General features: G+C 39.3%; 1 long non-coding RNA gene across 1 annotated transcript in view; it reads left to right on the forward strand.

Annotated features, from left to right (window-relative positions):
- The first annotated feature begins 4,562 nt into the window (after window positions 1-4,562).
- Window positions 4,563-27,026, forward strand: part of LOC110580166 — a 35,384-nt gene continuing 12,920 nt past the window's right edge. The window contains exon 1 of the long non-coding RNA XR_002480317.1: window positions 4,563-4,923. This is a non-coding gene — a long non-coding RNA (uncharacterized LOC110580166). The remainder of the gene's footprint in view (window positions 4,924-27,026) is intronic.

Genomic DNA, 27,026 nt, shown 5'->3' on the forward strand with positions numbered 1-27,026 from the left:
GTGGCTGATGAGGCTGCTGTTCTATCACACCCCAGGGAGTATTACGAATTTTAATTTGATAGGGGTTATCACATTGCTCCATTCTTAATTTGCACACAACAATAAATATCTGTTCTCTTGATAGCAGGTATTCGATATATGGCCCTTCACTTGATTAACGTTTCATATTTTTCTGTACACTTTCAAAAATGTCTACTTGTTCTTTTTCCAATTAAAAAATTATAAAAGGAGAATGTGTCTGTTAATTGCAAAAATGTCAGGTTTTTAGGTTTTCCCCTTTATACTTAGGATTTTTTAACTGCCCTGAGCAATTAGCTAGGTATGGCTTGTCACCAAGCGGTGGCTTTGGCGGGGGCGGGGGGGGGGCGCTGGTCATCATTTCTTCAGCTCTCCCATTATAGCTTCTGCAAATAACCATGCAATCGAAAGGCAGCATGCTTGCCACTGGAAAGGCAATCCCCTTATCCTTCTTCCAACCAGATTGTTACCCATAAACTCCTTTAATATAGAGATTCTGGAGCTGTCACCAACTTTGTTCATCACCATGGCTCTCAGGATGTAGACCCCGAACCAGCAGCATTAGAACCACCTAAGAACTTATTAGCAATGTAAATTCTCAGACTCCACCTCAGACCCACTATAGCAGTAATTTGGTGTAGAGTCTGGCAATCTGGACAGTGTGTGTTTGTGCGTGTGTGTGTGTAATTCAAGTAAAATACACATACATTAACTTTGCCATCTTAACCGTTTTCAAGTGTACAGTTCAATAGTGTTAAATACATTCACATTGTTGTGTAACCATCACTACCATACATTTCCAGAGCTCTTTTCATTATGTAAAACTGAAACTCTAAACCCACTGAACAACAACTCTCCATTTTATCTCTCCTCAGCCCCTGGTGGCCACCTTTCTACTTTCTGTCTCTGTGAATTGGACAGTTCCATGCCCTTCATATTCGTGGGATCTTACAGTATTTGTCTTTTTGTGATTGGCTTAGCATCATGCCCTCAAGGTTCATCCATGTGATAGCAGGTGTCAGAATTTCCTTCTTTTTTAAGACTGATTAATATTCCTTTGTATGTATATGCCACATTTTGTCTATCCATTCATGGATACTTGGGTTGCTTCCACCTGGCAAGATGTGTGTGTGTGTGTGTTTAAGATTTTATTTATTTATTAGAGAGATTGACTACTAAATTAACTTCATGACCTTGGGCAAATTATTTGAAGTCCTTGGGTCTCAGTTTATTCATCTTTAAAATTGGGTGTGTGTGGTGCCATGAGATGCCAAGGTGGATGACCTTTAAGGCTTCTGGCCGTTTGTGAATTCTGTTTCTTATGCTCTATTTGGGGGGGGGAAGGGTGATCTCACTTATTAATTCATTCAGCAATGTGTGTTGAGTCTGTGTAAGATGCTGTGCTGTAATTTTTCCATTACTTATTAAAAATCACTTTCCTTTTTCATTACTATAAAATAGCACTGCTAAATGTCAGGGAGAAAGTTTTCATAAATGGATCACTATAAAATTCATACCAAAAGAGTAAGCACTGTTTGGATCCTGGAATAGTTGGGATCAGGAATTGGATTCTCTCCTACCTTTCCAGAATTTCCAAGTTCCAAGAAGTGATCCTCAGAACACCTGTGGTTGGTGCTGAGCCATCCTGATGCCCCCGTGAAACATTCTTTGGTAACAGCTCTGCAAGTGTCTCCAGGCCTTTCCATTGATCAGCAATACTGTGCAAAAGGTTAAAATCATTTCAGAGGCATTTGGTTATTTTAAAATGTGGGTCTTTATAAACACATTCATCCCCAAGTGACAGAGAAATGGGACTAGCAGATGTTACTTCATTTTTCTTTTTACCTAGGGATTTCATGGTATCTGTTTTTCAATTTCCAATTAAGTATTAAATGCTTGTATAATTTAAGTGTTTCATTTAATTAAGCTTGAAAATGTATTTAAACTTTAGATCAGCCTAGATAACTTGAAAATAGAAACAATTGGAGCAATTCTGCTAGTTCAGACTTGATCTACAGTTCATTCCACTTTAAATGATTTAGGTGTTAATAAGTACTGTTCTGGAGGTTTCTGGGCAAGTCAACTCTAAATTGTTGAGTCTGTCCAGGCTACGTTTATATGAGTGAAGTTATCACATTCTATCTCTGCTTCCCATCATTTTAAAATTAGCCCATTTAGGGCGCCTGGGTGGCTCAGTTGGTTAAGCGACTGCCTTCGGCTCAGGTCATGATCCTGGAGTCCCGGGATCGAGTCCCGCATCGGGCTCCCTGCTCAGCGAGGAGACTGCTTCTCCCTCTGACCCTCTCCCCTCTCATGCTGTTTCTCTCTCTCTCTCTCAAGTAAATAAATAAAATCTTTAAAAAAAATAAATAAAATAAAATAAAATTAGCCCATTTGTTGGGCCTGAAATGGGTGAGGCATAAGTCTTTGCTTTAAATTACAAAGCAGTGCCAAGTCAGTAGCATGACATAGCTAAACAACGTTTTTATTATAGCAGAAGAGAGCTTGACATCCACAATAAATATATTCCTGAAAAGTTGTGTTTACGTACCTAGTTTGAACATCTTGCTACTTTCCGTTTTTATGGGTTATTGCTCTGCCACTTGAAATATAATTGAATCTAGCAGTTTTTATTTGGCACAAATGTATAAAATAGATTACTTATTGTTTGCTGTACTGAGTGATGTCTACAGAGTAGAATTAGGAGAGAAAAATGAAGTGTGGTTTACACGCACATCTACTCGGATGATCTTCCTCAGAGATGCTAAAGGCAAGATTTGACAATCACAGACAGATTTGTAAAGCATGAGACTTCCTTTTTAATGAATATGTGTTCCAAATGACATCTTTCCTTATGGGACTAGTAAACTTACACTCTAAATCATATGACTATGATAGTAATAGTAATTATTTGAGACATTTAGGAATGTGTTCTAGATGTGCATTACCTCCTGCAGAAGCCAAGCTGGTTACTTCTTTCTGCTTTTCTTCCCTTCCTGAGAGGCAGGCCCTGAGAGCCTTTATAGACCCAACACCAGGAGGTGAGAACTTACCCAAATCCTCTGTCCTCTCTTCTCCAACCCTGCCGTGTCGATGCAAGCTTTCATGAATATCTTTAACACGGCTTGTGCCCTTGCTGCCCACTAGTCTTCGTAACTTGGGATTTGTCCAAGTCTAGGCCATGCTCCGTGGACTAGAAGAGCAGAAGCCAGCCCTTCCGGGAATGCAGATTTCCACTATGTCACAGCCCTGCCTAAAATCCAAGCGGTACGCACCACCTTCAGGACATAGTTAAAATTTCTTAGCATGCCATAAAAGGCCGATTGTCACCTGGCCCCTCCTCCCCATCCAGCCTCATTTCCTACCACTTGCTCACCTGTTCCCTCCTTTGGTCTTCCCTGGATCACAGTTTTCAAGTTCACACCTGTTGTTCTTTCTGCTTGTGGCACACTTTTCTAGTTTTTCACTTGGCAGATGCAAACGAATCCTTCCCTTCTGATGGGAAGCTTCACTGATCTCCGTGCTGAGTTAGGTGCCTTCTCTCTCTGCTCCCACAGGGCCCTGCGCATAACGTTGTTATAACACCACTCCTGTTTATGCAACTATTCTTCTGTCTCTTCTATTAAACAAGGAGCCTTATCATTTCTGTAACCCCAGTCACTAAATCTCTCCCCTTACCTATTATGTCTCTAGAAATGACAGCAGTGCCTGATGCGTGGTTGTTTTTCAATAAAGACAGGTTGCAAGAACTAATTCATTCACTCATTCATTCATATTTTGGCCAATTTTATTTTTTAAAAAAAGCTCTGTTACCAGAGGACTTATTATCCTAGTAGCACTGTATCTTGGATTATGTGTTTCAAAATGATTCTGTGCTTAATTGGTACCACTTATAGGATTTCATATTAGCATTAATATCCTACAGCATCAGTTGGGCCACAATAATTTAACGGCATGGCAGCTTCTGCCAAAATGATGAGAACAGATTCTGGGACCTCAAGCAAATATTTCAGAAAGATCCACTGTATATTTAGTCACTTATGAAGCATTTCTCAAGGTCTATCTTTCCACAGATTCTCCTGCAGGATAGGAGCTGTTTGAACAGGATTTACATCTACACCGTGCTATTTAATGGTTAAGTCAAATCCTGCATGAATTGTTTGAAATATAGTCTTGTTTTCCAAAGAACTTGTACCTGTCATGTGTTCACATGAGCACTTCCTTCATTATTAGCTGGCAAGCAAGATGAAAAAGCCATTGAACCTAGGACTGCAAATACCAGCTTTGACTTTTGGGGGTGTGTGCTTAGAAAATAGATTTTTCTAGTGTGCAAATTAACTGTGCCCAAGGCTTATCTTTCTCTCTCTCTCTTTTTTTAAAGATTTTATTTATTTGACAGAGAGAAACACAGCGAGAGAGGGAACACAAGCAGGGGGAGTGGGAGAGGGAGAAGCAGGCTTCCCGCTGAGCAGGGAGCCGGATGCGGGGCTCGGTCCCAGGACCCTGGGACCATGACCTGAGCCGAAGGCAGACGCTTAATGACTGAGCGACCCAGGCGCCCCAGTATCTTTCTCTTTTTAAAGATTTCCCTTTGGCCACACAGCACTCAGTACTATACTAGCTCTTATACTGGAATAGCAGTTCTCAGAGCAATTTTACTCCTCAGGGTACATTTGGCAATGTTTGGAAACAGTTTTGGTTGCTGTAACTGGGGCGGAGAGTAGTGAATGATAATAGCGTTTAGTTTGTCGAGGCCAGAGATGCTGCTAAACCTTCTGCAGTGCACAGAATGGCTCCCCGCACACGAAGTTCTCCAGCCTGCAGTGTCCACAGCACCGAGACTGAGAAGCCTTGTACCAGGGCGAGACAAGGAAAGGTGCAACCAGAAGGTGGCAGTGAGTACTGGTGAGGCCTGGGGGTTGGTTTGTCTTTTGCGCTGTGCTGCTCCTTCCGAGGCACGCTCTCCATAGGCAGTTCACAACATGGTTGTTTGCCTCTTCAGGGCCAGCTGGAGGGTCTCTCTAGCTCCAGTCTGCTGAAGACTGAGCCTTATGGAACGTAACATAGTCACGGAAGTGATATTCATCACCTTTGCTGTGTTCTGTTGAGTAGAATCAAGTCATAGGTGCCACCTGCACCAGGTGGAGGGCGTTCTACAAAGGTGTGGACGCTCAGAGGCAGGAATCACAAGGACCACCCTAGAATCTGTTGGCACACCATGTTTTCACCATGATGGCAGGTGTGGGGTTCTGGGCTGCGTCACCCTGGTTAGGGCAGACGTGATGGAGCGGCCCGTGCTCTCGGCTGGTCGTCACATTCAGATGAGAGACGGGCAGACACACGGGTGCACAGCGGGTTCCAGGCAGTCCATGCCCAGCTCCTCTTCCCAACTGCTGACCAGCAGCTGGCCCAGGCCCCCCACCAGAGGCTGACTAGCGAGGCAACTGCTGCACAAAGGCCACACTTCCAGCACCCTTTCCTCGGCTCCCCTTCTTAGCCTGGACTCTGAGTTTCTCGGCCTGACTGGCGAATGGCCCCAACTCCACCACCAGCTCTTCATAACTGTGTGAGCTCAATTCTAGAAGTCCCTTCTTCCATACTACTCAAGGGACTGTTCTCCTCTTACCAAACACTGACTGATACAGATAACATCCCACATTATAGTCAGAAGAGGTAAGCATATCCTGTGCGCTAGGTGCTATGATCAGTAAAATCTAATCTGACAATATACTCCCACTAGAATGTAACCTCTCTGTTTTGTTTACTGATAAAACCCCAGGGTGGAGAATGGTACCTCACATATAGTGGACAGTCATAAATATTATCTTCATGAATAATGAATGATACTTCTATAATTTGGGTAATATACATAGGTATACATGTGTATATTTACATATACATATACATGCATTTGTGTGTGTGTGTGTGTGTGTAATCTCCTTTCTTATTGCTCATTTTAGCATTTAAACCCTTTGGTGTCTAACTTGGCCCCAACTATTTTCCTATTCAGAATATCTTTTGGGAAAAGCAGATTAGATTGTTATCTAAGTAGTGCACTGTGATTTCTTTTTTTAAAATTTTTATTTAAATTCCAATTAGTTAACATACAGTGTAATATTGGTTTCAGGTGTACAATATAGTGATTTAACACTTCCATACAACACCTGGTCCTCATCACAACAAGTGCCCTCCTAATCCCCACCACCTATTTAATCCATCCCCCCTCACCCACCTCCCTTCTGGTAACAATCAATTTGTTCTCTATAGTTAAGAGTCTGTTTCTTGTTTTTTTTCCCCCTAGGATCATTTGTTTTGTTTCTTAAATTCCACATAAGAGTGAAATCACATGGTATTTGTCTTTCTCAGACTTATTTCACTTAGCATTATACACTCTAGCTCCATCCATATCATTGCAAATGGCAAGATTTCATTCTTTTTATGGCTGAGCAATATTCCATTGTATGTATATACCACATCTTCTTTATCCATTCGTCAGTGGACATTTGGGCTCTTTCCATAATATGGCTATTGTTGATAATGTTGCCATAAATATTGGGGTGCATGTATCCCTTCGAATTAGTATTTTTGTATTCTTTGGGTAAATACCTAGTAGTTCAATTGCTACATCGTAGGGTAGTTCTATTTTTAGGTTTTTGAGGAACCTCCATACTGTTTTCCAGAGTGGCTGCACCAGTTTGCATTTCCACCAACAGTACAAGAGGGTTCCCCTTTCTCTACATCCTCGCCAACACCTGTTGTTTCTTATGTTGTTCATTTTAGCCATTCTGACAGGTGTGCAGTGATATCTCATTGTAGTTTTGATTTGCATTCCCTGATGATGAGTGATTTTGAGCATCTTTTCATGTGTCTGTTGGAGAAATTTTTAATTAGATTATTTGGGGGGGTGTTGAGTTTTGCAAGTTCTTTATATATTTTGGATACTAATAACCCTTTATTAGATATGTCATTTGCAAATATCTTCTCCCATTCCATAGGTTGCCTTTTAGTTTGTTGGTTGTTTCCTTCACTGTGCAGAAGCTTTTTATTTTGATGAGGTCCCAATAGTTTATTTTTGCTTTTGTTTCCCTTGCCTCAGGAGACATATCTAGTAAGAAGGTGCTATGGCCGGTGTGTCAAAGAGGTTACTGCCTGTGTTTTCCTCTAGGATTTTCATGGTTTCTGTCTCACATTTAGGTCTTTAATCCATTTTGAATTTATTTCTCTGTATGGTTTAAGAAAGTGGTCCAGTTTCATTCTTCTGCATGAGCTGTCCAGTTTTCCCAACACCATTTGTTGAAGAGACGGTCTTTCCTATTGACTGTCTTTCCTATTGGATATCCTTTCCTGCTTTGTTAAAGATTAATTGACCATATAGTTGTGTGTTCATTTCTGGGCTTTCTATTCTGTTCTATTGATCTCTGTGTCTATTTTTGTGTCATACACTGTGATTTCTAATGCCCAAAAAAAGTTCTCCAAATTTCCTACTGCCATCCAAACGGTATATGATGTGATATAACATCATATCATATATATTTGCCAATTTTCCTAGAAGATTATCTCTATCTATCCATCTATCTATTCATCTCCTAGGCAAATTGGTTTCTTAGTCAAAGATTATTGTCAGGGCCCTCAATGTATATATTTTTCATGTCTCCTCCAAAGCCCCCATCACACAGATGTTTATTCTGTCCCCTTTTTGCTATCTGTTCTCATCACCTCCCATGTCAGATGCTGAGTGCCTGTACCTTTAATGGTTAAAAATTATTATTATGCTTTTTTATACTTTAAAAACTATTTTTATTATACTTTACAGTTTTAAAGGATTTCACATGATAAATTTTTCAAAAATCAGTTGATTTATTATAAATTTAAAGTCAAACATTTTTCCTGTTTGTATTCAGTGTTATCTCAGTCTTTATAAAGAATTTTCTAGAACTGGTAAACAAGTAAGGGACATTAGGAGCCTTGGAGACTATCACCAGCTGCTATAAATCAGTGTACTACTTAAGTAGTAGTCTATCCTGCCTTCTCCATAGGACGTTCTGAATTGGAAAATAGTTAGGGGCCAAGTTAGGCACCAAAGGTATTTAAACACTAAAATGAGTAATAAGGAAGGGTATATAACATTTGTGCTATAATAAAATACATGAAGTTTGTAGAAAATGTAGAAAAATTAGGAAAGAAGGCTAATGCGTATATTTATAGATTTTGACCATAAGCACCATATGTAATGGGAAGGCATTAGCATATAACCTTGAGAGAGACCAAATTTCTGTGTACAGTGCCTTCTTAGGAAGAGTGTGCCTATTTTGGGGGCAGAAATTACCATTTGCCATTAATTTTTTTGTTGTTGTCTAAATTTAATAAAGTAATAATCTGGGAACATTATTAGAAGAGACCTTAGTGTTCACTTGGTCCCATCCTTTTATTTTGCAGCTGAAATAACTGGGGTCCAGAAAAATTAAGGACTTGTTCAGATCATGCTAATGAATAGGGTAGAATCTAGAAGCTGAAAAAGACTATCTCTAAACATTCTCATTGAGTCAAAATTCCTGAGGTGGCCTGTTCCATCTTTGATTAATTCATTAATTTGTAGCTTCTTTTAATTTTTGGAGCCCAATCATTAGAACTCAAGGATCTTATCTACTAATAAGAAAAACTGATCTTTTTTTGGTGGTTCTTTCTCTCTCATTGAGTAATGTATTTGGTATCAGTGGGTTTTATTTTAATTTTTTTGTGAGGGTATGCATTTTTCGACACTACAAGATCATATAACATTTTATAAGAACTCTATAACATCATTCCACTTCTCCTTATATACCTTGGTTTTTTTTCATGCAATAGTTGAAAGAAAACAAGAAAACCAACTCCTTTATAGTAGCATCAAAATATACTTAGAAATAAATTTAAGACAAGAAGTATACAACTTAAATGGTTGAAAACGGCAAAATACTGTTGAAATAAATTAAAGAAGACCTAAATAAGTGAAAAGACAGTCCATGTTCTTAGAGCAAAAGACTTAATATTGTTAAGATGGCAGTATTCCCAAATTGATCTACAGTTCTATATCATTCCTTCCACAATTCAAGACGACCTTTTGCAGAAATGAAAGCTGATCCTAAAATTCGCATGAAAATGCAAGGGACCCAGAATATCCAAAACAATCCTGAAAAAGGAGAACCAAATTGAAAAACTCACATTCCTTGATTTTAAAACTTAAACTTACTACAAAGCTACATAATCAAGACACTGTGGTACTGACATAATGATAGATATATAGATCAATGGAATCGAATTGAGAGTACTGACATAACCCCTCACACTTATGGTCAATTTGTTTTCAACAAGGGTACCAAGACAATCCAATGGTGAAAAACAGTCCTTTCAACAAATCGTTCTGGGAAAACTGGATATCCATATGTAAAAGGATGAAGTTGTACATCTTCCTTACACCATGTACAAAAATTAACTCAAAATGGATCAGAGACCTAAGGTCAGGTTAAAAAAATATAAAAAAAATTTAAAAAATATAAAAATATAAAGCTCTTAGAAAATTTAGGGGTAGGGGCAGTTGGGTGGCTCAGTCATTAAGTGTCTGCCTTCAGCTCAGGTCATGATCCCAGGGTGCTGGGATCGAGCCCTGCATTGGGCTCCCTGTTCAGTGGGAAGCCTGCCTCTCCCTCTCCCACTCCCCTGCTTGTATTCCCTCTCTCGCAGTCTCTCTCTGTCAAATAAATAAAATCTTAAAAAAACAACAAAAAAAGAAAATTTAGGGGAAAAACTTTTTGACCTTGAGTCAAGCAAAGTCTTCTTAAATATGACACCAAAAGCACAAGTGACAAAAGAAAAATAGATAAATTGGACTCCATCATAATTAAAATCTTTCATACTTCCAAGGATACCATCAAGAAAGTGAAAAGAATGGAAGAAAATATTTGCCAATAATGTAGCTGATAAGGGACTTGTATTCAGAATAAAGAACTCTTACATTTCAATAATACAAAAAAACCTACCAGATTGAATGATTGACAATGAATCTGAATAGATATTTCTCCCAAAAGAAGTGCAAATGGCCAATAAACAAATTAAAAGATATTCAACATTGTTAGCCATCAAGAGGAAAAACAATCAAAACCACAAGACACCACAGCATACTTACTAGGATGGCTATAATCAAAAGACAACCAACATCAAATGCTGGTGAGGGTGTAGAAAAATTGGAACTCTCTCATACAGTGCTGGTGGATGGTGTCACCACTTTGGAAAAGTCTGGAAGTTGCTCAAAAGGTTGAGCATAAAGTCACCATATTATCCAGTGATTCCACTCCTAGGTATATATCCAAGAGATATTAAAATCACATATCCATACAAAAATGTGTACACGAGTGTTCAGAGAAGCACTGTTCATAATAGCCAAAAAGTGGAATCACTCAACTGTCTATAAACTGATGAATGGACAAATATAATGTGGCATATCCATGCAGTGGAATATTATTCGACTATAAAAAGAATGAAGTACTGATACGTGCTACTACATGGACGGACCTTGAAACAGTATACTAAATGAAAGCAGCCAGGCACCACAAAAATCACATATTGTGATTCCATTTATATGAAATGCCCAGAACGGGCAAATCTATAGAGACAGAAAGTCAATTAATTGTTGCCTAGGGATGGGGGATTGGAGCTCAGTGAGGAATGGCTGCCAATCTATATAGGGTTGCCATGTGGGGTGATGAAAATGTTCTAAAATTTTAATGCGGTGATTGTTGCACAACTCTGTGAAAATACCAAAGACCTTCAAATACACAGATTATATATATTTTTATATTAAAAATTGATATACAGTAAAGTACAGTAAAAAAAATGTCCCCCAAACAACTGCTATGTGCTTCCTGGATAGTCGTATGAATATAAAGACAATAGGTCCCAACCCTTCCTGCCTTTGGAAATGCACAGTGTTGTGAGTAGATTCATAGCTTTATATGGGAGCCGTGGGTAAAGCCATATCCAAGGGTGACCTGTGGCTGCTGTGTCCCAGCAGACCTAGCAGTCTTTGGCCAAAGGTGAGTCAGACTCAACATTCACTTTGAAACATCTTACTTCCCTCCTTTACTCCTTCATCTGTACAATATTGAAATACAGGTTTCCCTCACAATCTGAAAGTTGGCTTAACACTTGCTTTTACAGAAGAACTACATCAGTGTCTTTTTTTTTGCTCATTGAAAGAAATCCCAAGAGGATTTTTGCTTTTATAAAATGGTAATTGCTTCTTCATTTTAGCCATTTTGGCCTATGAAAGGTTTCATAGGCACACTCCGCTTTTGGATAGTGGGGGAAACCTGTATATAAAGTGGCTAAGCTCATCATAAACTTTAAAAAAAAAAGAAAACCAACTAAAAAGCAATGCTGAAGTCCATGATTCTCAGCAGGTAAACCATGGGTAAAATTTTTGAAAAAGGAAGAATTTATTCTTTTATTCTGGCTTGTTTTCTTCACAGCTGAAGGCCTTTAGCCCCTTTTGATCAATTGTGACTTTAAACATTGAGTTGTGAACAGATTAAAAAGATTATTTTGTGATTATCCATCATTTAGATCTAAATTAAAAAACAGATCTATCACATTTGAACCCTGATCATTTCTAGTATTGCATGTACAATAATACTGTCTCATTCATTGTTACAGAAGTGTGTACTGAGCACAGTGCTGGAGTTAAAGATCCACTAGGGCCAAGATTAGGCCCAACCCTCACTCTCAGAGAACATCCAACTCAGTGTGGAAGACAGACTTTATAGAAGTCACTGTGAAGAGAACTTGCTAGATGCTATGGGAACAAAATCATCTTATGTGAGGAGGTAACTTTTACATTGAAAACTGAAGGTTGAGTAGTCAAGTGAAGGTATGAAGGAGGCGTGGGGGTGGTAAAAGTCCTGAGGTGGTGTTGGCTGGAGGGAAGAGTGTTGTAAGCAGAGGAAGAGAATGCAAGAAGGTTCTAGTGGAAAGAAGACTAAAAGCAGAACTTGATATATCTAGTTGTGAGGGTTGAGGAGAAAGGGTATAAGATGAGACCAATGAATTGGTCAGGCAAGGCTTTAAAGGCTGGGGTGAGAGGTTCAGGCTTTATTGTAGGGCCAATGGAAAACCATTGAAAAGTTTTAGGCAGTGGAGCTGTGATCAGATTTTTAAAGAGATCCCTGCGGCTGCTGTGTGAAAAACTTCTCAAATCTGCGTATCAGGACAAAAAAAATTTTTAAATTCAATTACACATCTTCATTACAAAATTTTCTTAATATTCAAAAGTCAGAGGAAGCTTAAGATCTTTTTGTGAGAAAAGACAAGTAAAACGCCATATTCAACTGATCCTATTTAATCACCGGGTTATTCAGGGACAAAGCATAGAAAGTTTGTTTTCAGCAGTATTTTTTCTCATTCCAGACATTTGAATTTTGAAACCCAATAAAAACATGAACAAAGACACTTTTTAATTTCTAGGACAAATACCACAAAAGCAAACAAATGGAGTATCAAAGATATTATTTGAAGCCCAGTGAGTAGAGTGGGCCATGGATGACAGAGTTTGTGGGTGTTGGTATGCTGAAAATTCAAGCACTTCTCTGTTGACTTTGAGATAAACTGAGCAGGACTTAGTGCCGAAGTCCTAGAGGATGTGAGACAACACCCCAGAAAATCACCAATTCTAGGCAAATGCAAAATTAGGGTCGTGTTAGAAGAGAAGATCAATTTCTCTGAGTGGTTGAAAGATGTTACTCCTGAATTCCAGTCTTTTAATTAATTCAATGACTACTTACTGAAAAGGTTATTTTGTGTAAGGAATGGTACCAAGTGCTAAGGGATATGGGCAATGATGAGGAGCAACCTTTGGCTGTCGACAGTTCACCTGTTCCACATAAGTAACTTCTTATTACAGATATTATACAAATATATTATACAAATATAATTTATTTGGAGGACTTAATAGAACAGATCTAATCTTATTCTCTTAAACAAAACAATATTCTTCATAAGTTATTTATATAACAATTAGTCTATAACTCCAGTAAGCTGCATTCTCAGAAATGAAATTTAAGACATATGGTATGAAAGATACATTCATCAGACAATGGGACAAATATTTGAAATCACAACCACCCATGGAAATTTTAGGATACCCTGTCATTTATCTGAATATCTGCATTATTAGCATTACAAAAGGACTCTGTTGTGATTTGTTAAAGACAGAGGTGACACATGTCCAGACATCCATCAATCATCCCAACACTTCCTGCATTCAAGAAACCAAGTGGCACATGCTATACGTGGAAACTGATTTTCACTTTCTTTTTCAATTTATGTTATCATTTTTAAATTTATTATTTTTTAGTAATCTCTATCCCCGGGGGCTTGAACTCATGACCCCGAGAGCAAGGGTCGCATGCTCCACCAACTGAGCCAGCCAGGCTCCCCTACAATTTATATTATTACTCCCATTCCATTGTAGTCTCTTTGGGAAGGGTTGGTTAATATTTGTGTTTGCTGCCAATCACATTCTGCTCCTTTCCTTACCTTTTCCTCATGTCTGAACTACAGTAAAGAAAAAGACAAGAAAAGGAGTTTCAACATTAAAAAAAAGGTTCACAGAATATATGACCTGTAGGGGTGACTGGGTGGCTCAGTGGTTCAGTGTCTGCCTTCAGCTCAAGTCATGATCTCAGGGTCCCCAGATCGAGTCCCACATCAGGCTCCCTGCTCAGCGGGGAGTCTGCTTCTCCCTCTGCCCCTCACCCCGCTCTTGTGTTCTTTCTCACTCTCTCTTTCTCTCAAATAAATAAATAAAATCTTAAAAAAAAAAAGAATATATGACCTGTAATCAACACTGTAATCATATATTTCTTTTTAAAATAAGATTTATAACTGACAAATGCCAAAAAACCCAGTCATTTGTATTTTTTCCTTGTATAAATTAAAGTTGAAGAATTAGTTGAAATGGTTAAGATTTAATAGAGAATAATTTCTTTAAAGTAAATGACTAAATCTTAACATTTATTCAAGATATTCATTTAATTCAAAGCATCCATTTTGATTAAACCTATTTCAACATTATTGGGCCTCCGTATCTTCCTGATTTGCAGAATTTTTTTTGGCTAAATGGGCATTTTAAAAGAAATTCCAGATTTATCAGATTAGGGTGCTGAGGCTAATTTCTTTTTGCTAGGAGTTAGGCTTTCATACGGAAAGGCCATTCCTTTTTTTTTTTCTTTTTAATAGCAAACACTTAGCAGGTATTTATTAGGTACCAGGCATGGCTTTAGATCTTGAAACACAAAGTTATAAAGTGGTTTTTGGTTTGAGAAGCTTCCTTTTTAGTGAGGGAGGTAGCATGCTAAAAGAAAAAAGAGAGAGAGAGAGCCAGTAAAGGTGTGGAAAGTGCTAACAGATAATGAAAGCAGAGTAGGAACTCTGAAGACAGCATCTTGAGGAGGTAACATTGAGCTGGAACCCTTACTGGAAAAAAAAGGAGCTTGTGAGGTGAAGGAGGAAAGGGGAAACATTTCAGGTAGAAGAAACAGTATGTGCAAAGGTTCATGAAAAGGCTTGGTGTCTTGGAGAATATTGGCCTGAGCACAGAGTTCCAAGGGTGAATGCACACAGTAAATAGTGTAAGACAGTAACGTGAAAAGTCACAACACCCCACTGGATTCTTCCAGACATGTTATGCATATTCAAATGATCTACCTACCTACCTATGTATGTACCCACCTACCTACTATCTATCAATCTATCTATCTATCGATCTATCTATGTATCTATCATCTATCATCCATCAATCCATCTTTCTCTTCAAGTGGTATCTCACTCTACATAACTATTCTGCAACCTACCTTTTCTTAATATGTCTTGAATACAATACAAATCAGCAGATGGAGATCTATTTCATTATTTTTAGCACCACATCCCACATGATATGGATGGATCCAAATTTATTTAATCATTCCTCTGTTGATGAACATTTAGGATGCTTGCAGTTCTTTGCTATTGCAAATGATGCTGCCTCAAACACCCCTAAGCATCTATGTGTATAACTTTAGGGAAATAGATCTGCAGGACAGATTGATGGTCTTGGAGTGCTGAAGATTTGACTGATACTGCAAATAGACACTAAGTTATAGGAGGGTAAGAAACCATATTATTGTTCTATTTCTTCTCTTCCACCTTGTGTGCTATTGTCATACAGTTTACTTGTGCTTCAACTCTTATCATTTTTGTTTAAACAGCTTAGATCTTTTGAAGAGATTTAAATAATGAAAACCGTCTTTTACATTTATCCACATAGTTCCCATTTTGGATCTCCTCATTCCATTGTACTTCAGTATGATATCATTTTCTGTCTGAGGACTTTCATAACTTTTCTTGTAGTTAATTAATTACTGCTGCTGCTGATTAATTCTTTTAGCTTTTGGATCTTCTGCATGTCTAAAACAGCCTTTAATTTGCTTTCATTTTTGAAGGGAGACTGGGTGGCTCAGTCGTTAAGCGTGGGCCTTCAGCTCAGGTCATGATCCCAGGGTCCTGGGCTCGAGCCCTGCATCGGGCTCCCTGCTCCACGGGAAGCCTGCTTCTCCCTCTCCCTCTCTCCCTGCTTGTGTTTCTTCTCTTGCTGTGTCTCTCTCTGTCAAATAAATAAATAAAATCTTAAAAAAAAAGGTATTTTCCGTGAGTATAGAGTTCTGGGTTAATAATATTTTTCTTTCAGTATTTTAGATATTCTTCTACTCAATTCCACTAGCATTTTTTCCCAGTGACATACCTGCTGTCAGACTAAATTTTCTTCTTCTGCATGGAACATATCTTCTTTCTCTGGCTGATATTAAGATTTTTTTCTTCATCAGTGGTTTTGAACAACTTTGTTATAATATGCCTTGTTGTAACTTTATTTATATTTCTTGTGTTTGGGGTTAGTTGGCATTCTTAGATCTGTGGGTTTATAGTTTTCATCAAATTTGAACAAGTTTTGATCATTGTTCCAACAAATATTTTCCTGCCTCTCACCACTCCTTGGTGGACTCCAATCTCATGTATATTTGGCCTCTTAAAGTTGTCCCACAGTTCTCTAATGCTCTGTTTATTTTTCTGATTCTCTTTTCTCTCAGTATACTTGAGAGTTTTTATTGCTGTCTTCAAATTTACTAATATTTGTCTTCTGTGATGTCAAATTTCCTATTAATCTCAGTGTATTTTTTATTCCTACCTACTGTAGTCTTCATCTTCAAGTTTGATGTGGGTCTTTTCTTATGTCTTCTACGTCTCTAACTTTTTAAATATATAGAATATATTTGTATAATAACTGCTATATTGTCTTTAGTTCCCAAGTCTAACACATTACATTTTTTAAAAAAGATTTTACTTATTTATTTGAGAGAGAGAGAGAGAGAGCACAAGCAGGGGGAGGGGCAGAGGGAGAGGGAGAAACAGGCTTCCTGCTGAGCAGGGAGCCCGATGCGGGGCTCGATCCCAGGACCCTGAGATCATGACCTGAGCTGAAGTCAGATGCTTAACCGACTGAGCTGCCCAGGCGCCCCCAATACTATTACATTAATCAGCAATGTGATTAATTTATCTCCTCATTATGAGTTTTATTTTCTTTCTTTTTAATGTGCCTGTTCGATTTTTCACTGGAATCTAGTCATTGTGAATCTTACCTTGCTGGGTGCTGAATATTTTTGTACTCACATTGGGATTTGTTCTGGAATGCAGATAAATTACTTGGAAACAGTTTGATCCTTTGTGTCATTTAAGATTTGTTAGGTGGGACCAGAGCAATGTTCTTTCAAAGATGAATTGCCTACTAGTGAGGCAAGATTCTTTTGAGTATTCCGCCATGTCCTGTGAATCATGAGTTTTGTCATTGTGGCTGGTGGGACAGGCCCTAGGTGAGCGCCGGGCAGTGTCTACTTCAATCCTTCTGGGAGTTCTTTCCCTGGCCTCTGGTGCTTTTCTCACATGCATGTGCTAATCAGTACTCAGCTGAAGACTGAACAGGAACCTCCCTCTGCAGATTTCTGGGGTTCTCTCCAGAATGCAGCTTTTTCCTTCTCATTATTCTATCCTGCAAATTCTAGATGCCTTAGTCTCCCTGGACTCTCTCTCTGTTCCATCTTTTCAACTCAGGGAGCTCCCTAGTCTCTGCCTGAGTCCTCCTCCCTGTGCCAAAGCCTGGAAACTCTCTCTCAAGGCGGAAGCTGGACAATCATGTGGCTCACCTCATTTTTCTGCCCCACCTCTCAGGAATCACTCTCCCCATTGACTGATGTCTAGTGTCATGCAAATCGCTATTTTCTGCAGCTTGTTTAGTTTTCATTGTTTCATTGTGAGGACAAATCTGGTCATCATTAATCCATTTGGTTGGAAGCAGAAGTCAAGCCCACACTGAAACTTTACTTTTTTCAGGTCCTAGTCAGGTTGAAATATTCCCCACCCTCCCACCCCAATAGTTGTTAGTAACTTTAGTTTCTCCTAGCAATTGTCCATTATTGTTGCTCATTTTTATTGGAAATTTATTATTTTTTCTTATCACTTTGTTAGAGCACTTTATGTATCATTTCTTGGCCCACATTATTCAGTCTAGACAACGAGACAACAACTTGCCATTAGAAATTTATTTTGCTGTGAAAGCCTCACATGAGGGTTATATAAATCAGTGTTTGGTTTTTATTCTTTTCTTGGCCCTAATTCACTTGAAAGAGAGTACAATCCACTCTCATTGGACAGAGTGACTCACTACAGCACCAGCAATTCTCAAGAGAGAAAAAAACCACCCCCATCAACCTGCCCCCACTCAGAAGGTGTACCAGTTTTTCCGCAGGGGCTCAGGGAAATGCAGAGCTTGAACAAGCCCCTGAGGTGATTTTGATAAACCTGATTAAGGTGGTTGCCTCCTTTCTGTTAAGATACACTGATATAAACACCAATTATTAGAACCCAGGAAGGTAGCAATGGAGGTGTTTAAGCTATTTTCAGTATTTCTAAAAGCTTAATGAATTTTTAGTGTTTCTATATGTCTAAAGGCATTTATAGATGCGAAAGCTGATGGATAAATGTAAGTATCAATTCTTTGCTTTTACCTGGAATTATATCAGCTGAGTGTAGTAACACTGGCTACGTCCTGCTAATCAGAGACACGATGGGGAGGTAGATCTGTGTTACATAGCTGAGGAGTAGAAAATCAGGAACGAATTCATTTTATTTAACAAGGACAGTTTGTTTGATATTGTCTAATAGATATGACCTTTCAAAACATGCCATCCCCGGGACGCCTGGGTGGCTCAGTCGGTTAAGCGTCTGCCTTCGGCTCAGGTCATGATCCCAGGGTCCTGGGATCGAGTCCCGCATCGGGCTCCCTGCTCTGCGGGAAGCCTGCTTCTCCCTCTCCCACTCCCCTGGCTTGTGTTCCTGCTCTCGCTACGTCTCTCTCTGTCAAATAAATAAATAAAATCTTTAAAAAAAAATTAGGGGCGCCTGGGTGGCTCAGTCGTTAAGCGTCTGCCTTTGGCTCAGGTCATGATCCCAGGGTCCTGGGATCGAGTCCCGCATCGGGCTCCCTGCTCCGCGGGGAGCCTGCTTCTCCCTCTGCCTCTGCCTCTCTCTCTCTCTCTCATGAATAAATAAATAAAATGTTTAAAAAAAAAATGCCATCCCTGAAGGAAAATAATAAGTAAGTGTGTTCTTGTTGGTGACAAAGCTGAAAATTACTGTATAGGCCACATTCTTGGATTTCTTAAGCACAGAATTTTATCCAGAGTCACATTCTCCAACAATACAACTTTTGAGAAGCAAACCGAATTAGATGGAGGGAGAACCAAGGACAACCCTTTTCTTAAAAAGACGGGGGAAGTGGTTGTTTTCTGTTATTTCTTAGATTCTCTTTTTCTTACTTGCAAAGTCATGTCACACACAACCTGAATTTCATTCCTTTCCCAGACACTGGGTTCCAAATCTTCTTGCCAGAAAAAATCTCCACAGCCTTGCCCTGCTGGGCTTTTCAAAAGCATCTCACAAGCAGAGTGAAGCTTCTCACATTTCTAAAACATCTAAGTTGCAAAAAGTGGTCAAGCTTTTTTAGGTCTGGGGAACACATGTTTCGTATTAAATCTGTGTGTGTGTGCGGTAAAAGACACAAAATGAAAATCTGCCATTGTAACCATTTTAAAGTATACAATCCAGTGCCAGTCAGTACATTCACAACATTGTGCAATCATCACTACTATCTAGTTCCACAAATCAAAATCCCAAATGCAAACACTGTGTGTTATAAAGTTAAAAGATGGTTAAATGGTCACAGTAGAGAGGTTTTTAGAGAATCTCTGTAATTCTTCCCCTTTAAGAGGAAGGAGAGTTTTTTGTTTTGTTTTGTTTTTCAATTTGCAGCCACAATGTTCAGAGGCATCCCATCCAAAAACCTTTCTTGCCTTTCTCAAAATTGGAAATCAATCAGATGAAATAATTCTAATGAAAATAACTGGTTACAAATTAAAGTGTTAAAATACTCATATAAACACCAAATTGAATACAGTCCAATAATACTTTAAACACACTCATGCTCTGTTTTCTTTTCTTTTGGTAGAATGTCATTTTGAATTCTTGTATGGCCTCTTCAAAATCAAATCGCTGAGTGATGCTGTTGGAAACACTGTTGGTAAAGCACTTTTGGTCACGTTTTCCCTCTCTCAGGGAATGGAGCTGCTCATTAGACCAAGACAGAAACCTGAGTGATGGCTCCACCCATCGAGCCTCATTCATTTGACACAGATATTTATTGACTGTTTTTACCATGTACCAGGCATCAGCCAATGCTCATCAATACAGTGGAGAGTCAGACACATAAGAACCCTCAATTCTTCCCCCTCATTTACAGCTGATTTCCAGTTACTCTGAGCACTCAAGACTCAAATCCATCCTTTCTTTCTACCTCTTCATTTCAGACACACCTCTTAACTGTCTTCTTGCCATCATTCATTTATTTAATATACAGATCTTCCTCAACTTATGATGGGGTTCCCTCCTGATAAATCCATCAGACACTGAAAATACCATACGTCAAAATTACATTTAATACAGCTACCCCACCGACCATCACAGCTTAGCCTAGCTTACATTAAACATGCTCAGAACACTTACATTAGCCTACAGTTGAACAAAATAATCTAACACAAAGTCTGTGTTATAACAAAGTATTGAATAGCTCGGGTAATTTATTCAATAGTGTACTGAAAGGGAAAAACAGAATGGTTGTATACGTATAGAATGGTTGTAAGTGTGTCAGTAACGTCTACCCTTGTGATATGTAGCTGACTGGGAGATGTGGCTCACAGCTGCTGCCCAGCATTATGAGAGAGTATTCTACCATGGGGCCCCAAAAGATAAAAATTTAGAGTTTGAAGTATGTTGTCTACTGAATGTGTACTGCTGTTGCACCATTGTGAAGTAAAAAAAGTCCTAAGTCAGACCATTGTAAGTTGGGGACTTTCTGTATAATGAGTGAGTGATACACTGAGCCAGTATTGTGCTAGGTTATGGGGAACCATGACCAACGAGAGAGGTGGGAAGGAGGAGTTCAGTCTAGTGGGAAAGGCTGGGATTCAGTAAGCATCTTCAATAAAGTGAAATGAGAAGAGAGGTATGAGGTGTAATGAAAGCGTCCAGGGTATGGTGGTGAGCTTAATTTAGTCAAAGAGATAAAGTACCACATCCCTGAGATGAGTCCAGTATTCTAGGCAGGAAAAAAAGCCCCTTTGGAGTTCCAGGAACAAGTGGGAACAAGAGCTTGGTCCCTTGGAAGAACCAGAAGAAAACCCATCATGAGTGGAATTGCAAGATCCAAGGAAAGGGGTGCCTGGATGGTTGTTAGTTAGGCGTTGGACTCTTGATTTCAGCTCAGGTCATGATCTTGGGATTGTGGGATTGAGCCTGCTGGGCTCTGCAATGGTTGTGGAGCCTGCTTGGGATTCTCTCTTTGCACTTCCCTCCCCACTTGTGTTCTCTCTGCTCCACCCCCCCCCCCCCCCCCCCCCCCCACTTGGGTGTGCTCCTTGTCTCTCAAAAAAAAAAAAAAAGGAAATGACAAAGAAAAGAAAAGAAAAGAAAAGACCCAAGGAAGTAAAGATGGGCTGAAACTAGGTGGGAAACTTGGACCTGACTGAGCAAGGACTCATGAACCCTATTAAGGATTTTGGCTTTTTTGTAAGGACAACGGGTTGCCAAAGCAATGTTTCAGTGGAGAGTGACCTGATCTGATTTGCATTTTTAGTTGGCTGGTGAGAATGGATTGAGGGGTTTTGGGGAGGCCTGATGCATGGTACCAGAGAGAGATGATGGTGACTTGAATGTGGTGATAGGATGAAGAAATAGAGGAAAGGTTAGATTTCATTCCATCCCAAATCCATGTTCTAAACTGTGGATGGAGTGAATTTTCCAAATCACCAACATATCCTAGAGCTGCCCTGCTTAAAACTGTCCAATGATTCCTCATTACTTCCGGATGAACCATAAGCTCCTTGAAGTTTTAGGCCTTCCTGGACTAGTTTCAGTTTACTTCTCTGGAGGTCTTTTCACTTTCCACTATCCACAGTAAGCTTTAACCTTATTGGATTGTCTCGCTGTTCACTGAATGTTCCTTATGCTCTCTCGTACCAGATTCTCTCTTGGAGCGCCCTTGCACCCAACTCTGTGCTTAAGGTCTTGTCTTATTCATAACCCCCCTTCCCTGACTCTTCAAGACTGGGCAGTGTCCTTCTTCCATGTCCCCACAGTGTCCTGTCCTTCCTCTATAGTAGCGCTTTGTGTATTTTCTTATCTCTTTCCCAATACAGTGTAAGCTCTTAAGATCAAGGATCTGTCCACATTTGAATCACCAGCATAGAGCACAAGACTTGAATGTCATATAAGATCAATATGGAATGGATACGTGACTAAGTGAAGGAATAACAGCACTTTCAAAGACCTGTTATAATAATTAAACATGGAGTCTTCAAAAATTTTAGTAAGATCGCTTTGCCCATTTTCAGGGAATCCAAAGCTCAGGATCTATGGAAAGACATACTTAGTTTAGAACAGATCAGTTTTTAGTCAATTAAACTGCAAATATCTGTAACTCCAACATTGTTCTGCAGAGTGCTAATCTCCACGGTGATTTGGAATATTCACCAGAAATATTCAGGTATCAGATCAATGAGCAATTTTTTAATTCTTGTAAAAGTTAAAAGTTTAAATAAACATTGCTTGTATTATAAAGCAAAGAAAGATTATTTAAATCTGTAGTGGTTGAACATGTTCTACTGCCGACAGATTCCAGGAATTTTTCTGTTAATGGGGCGTTAAAACAAAAACTGGAGAGTCACATTTTATCACGTAAGACAATTAGGTAGGGGGAATCAGGGCAGAGAGGTTATAATTGGCCCAGCTATAGTTTTGGGAACAACCACAAGTGCCTTAAAGTTCTTAATGGTTTGCAACAACTTTGTTTTTTATAGGTCACTTGAAACAACACCTGGGGGACACCTGGGTGGCTCAGTCGTTAAGCGTCTGCCTTCGGCTCGGGTCATGATCCCAGCGGCCCAGGATCGAGCCCCGCACTGGGCTCCCTGCTCCGGGGGGAGCCTGCTTCTCCCTCTGCCTCTGCCTCTGCCTCTCTCTCTGTCTCTTATGAATAAATAAATAAAATCTTAAAAAAAAAAAACCCAAACCAAACAAACAAAAAAAAGAAACAACACCTAGATCCTTTTATGCAAAATGCTGGGTACTGAATCAGTGTCATTTAGATAGACTTTGAGTAACCTTCTATCAATACCCTGGAAGCTCCCCTCCTAATTCTATAAATTTCCATGGCAAGGGATCGGCCTGGTGCCAGGAGGTAGCAGAGGGCAAAAAAGGTACAAGTTCAGAAGCCTTGGGGTAATTTTTGACTCTTCTTTTTTCACAGCCCTCATTTAATCTATCAGGTATTCTGTTGGCTCTAACTTCAAAGTATATTCAGAGCACTATATATCACTTCTTACCTTTACCACTACCATCTGGGTCCAAGCCATCATAACCTTTCACTTGGATTATTGAGATTGCCTTCTAACTGTTCTCTCCACTTCCACCCTTCCTACTCATCCTTTCATAATCTATTCTCAACACAGCACTCAGAACAATCCTTTACAAATACAAGTCAGACCATATTACTCTTCTCACCCAAACCTCAATTGCTTCATCTCACTCAAAGTAAAAGCTAGAGACCCTAAAATGGTGTGGTAGCCAGCCTCCCAGATGGCTGTCATTGATCTTCACATCCTGATTTTCATGCCTTTATAATGCCTTTGCATGCAGAATCAGCATGTGACTTGCAAATTTAGGACTTAAGAGGCATTGCAGTTTCTGTCTCCTTCTCTTGGAGTGCTTGCTCTGAGGGAAGCCAGTGAACATGCAGAACCCTCCAGCAGCTCCCTGGAGAGAGCAAATAGAGAGGAACTGAGCATCCCAGGCAACAGCCAACACCAACTTGCTAGGTGTGTGCTAAGCCATCCTAAAAGTGGATTTTCCAGCCCCCAACAAGTCTTTGAATGACTGCAGTCCTAGCTGACATCTGACAGAACCTCATGAGACCTCCAAGCCAGAAGTGCCCAGCTGAACCATCCCGTATTCCTCATACATAGAAACTGCTGGGGGGAGGTAAGTAGTTATTGTTGTTTTAAGCCAGCAACTTTGGGGATGATTTGTTATGCAGCAAAAGATAACTAATACAAATTTCTCCCAGTGTGGACCCCTGTACCTTTGCAGCCTCCCCTGTAACTTCTCTTTCTCTGTTTCCTTCATTCAGCTTTGCCACATAGGCATGCTCTATTTTAGGATATTTCTTTGTACTTAACTTCCCTCTTCCTGGACCGTAGTATTCTCTGGTGTCCCCAGAGCTTGCTCCCTCATTTCCTTCAATCTCTGCTTCAATGGCCACTGCCTTGCAGTGTTTCTTCTCCTTTTTGCCCACCTCAATTTTTTTCATTAAACTTAACCACCATCCGACATACTACCTATTTACTTGTTTATTTGTATATTTTCTGACTTTTAGAAGGTAAACTCCTTGAGGACAGGAACTTTTTAAATGTTATTCTATATTGAGTCCCCAGTACCTATATATTGCCTGTTACTTAGAGACACTTAATGAATATTTGTTGGGAATATTAAATGCAGACAAGAATAAAGGGATGAGTGGGGGAAATAATATCACTTCAGAAGGGCCATAGAAAATTCTTACTATTTTTCTAGTAAGTAAACAAAAAAGTTTTTTTGTTTTTTGTTCTATCCCAATCCTGCCCCTACAGCCTAGGTATACTGGGGCCACATGCCAATTTCTTTCAGCTGTATATTTAAGTCAATAACACTGGTTTATTACCATAATTGTAACAATATTATAAAAATTGTTATCCTCAAAATGCTACTTGCAAAAAATGTTCTGTGGCTAAATAACACTTGGAAACACAATGAATCACCCTCTTCTAGCAGAATCACAGTGTTCACTGGCATATAAAAGGTACATAGAAGTCCTGTAACAAAGGAACGTATTTACTTTATTTCTCAGTATTTCCCAAATTTACTTGCCTAAAGAATACTTTCTTCTTAATATGGAACTGGAGATCTAATTTCCAGCCAATATTCATTGCGTTCTTCCCACGTCAGGTTGTATACCTTTCATATCTTCTCTATAACCCTATGAGGTAACTATTACTACGATCATCCCCATTTTACAGATGATAAACTGAGGCACAGAGAGATTAAATACATTGCTCAAGGTGACACAGTTAAGTGGCAGGGACGGGATTCACAGCCAGATGTTGGTGTGACCACTACTGTGAATAAGTTTGAGTTCCTTAACTACTGATACTACTTTGAAGGTTTACCCTTCCTACCAACACTAATGGCAGTCATTAACCTTGCCCTTCATTTACAGAGAACACATCTCAGTATGCTTTTCTCTATAAAAAGGAATTTGTGCCATTCCCCTACTAAGCCTATTCTCAAATACTTTGATTACTGATAAGAACTTACTATGTTTCTAAATTTAATGTGGTTTAACAGGAGAATGTCTCTAGCTAAAGAGATCTCACCCAGTGGCAGAAATTCACAGGATACCAGAATATGGAAGATTATCTGGCCTTTGGGCCCAGAGTCCGTGTAGATTGATGGTTCTCTAAGTGTAGTCTCCAGAGCATCAGCATTAGCATCACTGGGGACCTCCACAGAAATACACATTCTTAGCCCTACCTTGGGCTTATGGAATCAGGAATGGTGTGGCTGGGGCCTAGCAATAAGTGGCTTAATAAGCCTTCCCGGTGACTCACACTGTCAAGTTTCAGGTGGTTCTTCTGTGCACCTGTGTGTAATTCAGCCCTGTTAAAATGAGAGGAGGGGTCAGCATTCTCTTCTCTCATGTGTGTTTGTGCCCGAATATACTAACTGGTGAATTTAATGGGATTTTATTGAATCTTTAAAATATATTTAGTCATATATCCAGTCTATTTTGTGTAAGTGATTTTCTCAGGTGGCAAAATAAAAAGAAACACGTTGAAATTTCCTTGGCTTTTAAACAGAATCTATTTAAGGTAACAGATAAAGGGTCTTCTTTAGAATCCAAAAGAAACACATTTAATTCATGGTTCAACTTTATTACAGCTAATAAGGTAGTTATGTTTCCTCTGTCTGGCAAAGTGATAATTGCCTTTTAATATCTTGCTTTCCTGTGTTGTGAAACACTCAAAAGAATGTGCACCATAAAACATACAGTGGTATTCCAGAGCTGACTGGACTGGCTAGCGGGAGCTGCTTGCCTACATGTCATCCTATCTCCGCCCACAGTGGTATCACACTGGTAGCTTGAAATCACCAATAGTGGGAGTATTTACACCATGGAAACTGGCAAATATTACAAAGCAGGACTGCTTTTTTTTTTTATTCAGAGAGCCAACTGTTAAAAGATTTACCAGCATACTACTGAAAACGTGTAAAAGAATGCTCATTGAAGCCTTATTTGTGATAGAAAAAAATAGGAATAAGTGATTATTTAGAGAGGACTACTGAATTCAAAAGAACACTATGCAGCCATTAAAAAAAGAATCAGGTATGTTATCAAAAGACATTATTTTTGAGTGAGAAAAAATTGCAGAATAATATGTATAGAATGATGCTATCTTTTGTAAAATGTAAATAAATATATATGTGTGTGTGTATATATATATATACATATGTTATATGTTACCTGTGATCATGTTACCCTTACTAAGTAAGAACTAGGGAGGCAGAACATCAGGGGTTTTTCACTATCTATTTTATATATCTCTATAATGCCTGGGTTTTTACAAAATATATGCACTACACGCATATATAACCTTTGTGATGAACAATTTTTGTTTTTGTGTGATAAATATTTAAAAACCACAATTTTTGATGGAGTGATTATTGTTTGTAAGTGCTTGTCTTTGGCCCTCCCACTAGATGGTGAATTGCTCAAGGACAGGACTCTGTTTTTTACTTCTTCCTGCCTCCCACACTATCTGGGTATACAGAAAGGACCCAGTAAGTGCAACTTGCTAAATGGAAAGATAGATAAATCATTAATATTTGCAATAAAGTTGTTTGGGTAGCTCTGCACAGCTCCTTTGCAGAATAAGTCATTTTTACATAGTGTAGTACCAGCTGGGGATGTAAGACTCAGAAAGACAGATCTAACTGGTGAATGGAGATTGATGGGACTTCATCAGAGGAGCCCCTGACAAGAGCCGCAAGACTTTGGCTTGCTTCAGTGGGCAAGGAGGAGCTCTGGTGTGTTCTTGAATCGGACCCAAAGCAGAAAGAGGTCATCATTAGGTAATGAAATGGTGAGGAGTGGGGAGACTGGAGGCAGGGTGATGGGCAGGGTGAAACACGGCGCTGGTGGCTGTAGAGACATGAGGTGGAGAGTACTTGGACTATGGCTGGCATGGTAC

Source organism: Neomonachus schauinslandi, chromosome 12, assembly GCF_002201575.2.
Source record: "Neomonachus schauinslandi chromosome 12, ASM220157v2, whole genome shotgun sequence".
NCBI lineage: Eukaryota > Metazoa > Chordata > Mammalia > Carnivora > Phocidae > Neomonachus > Neomonachus schauinslandi.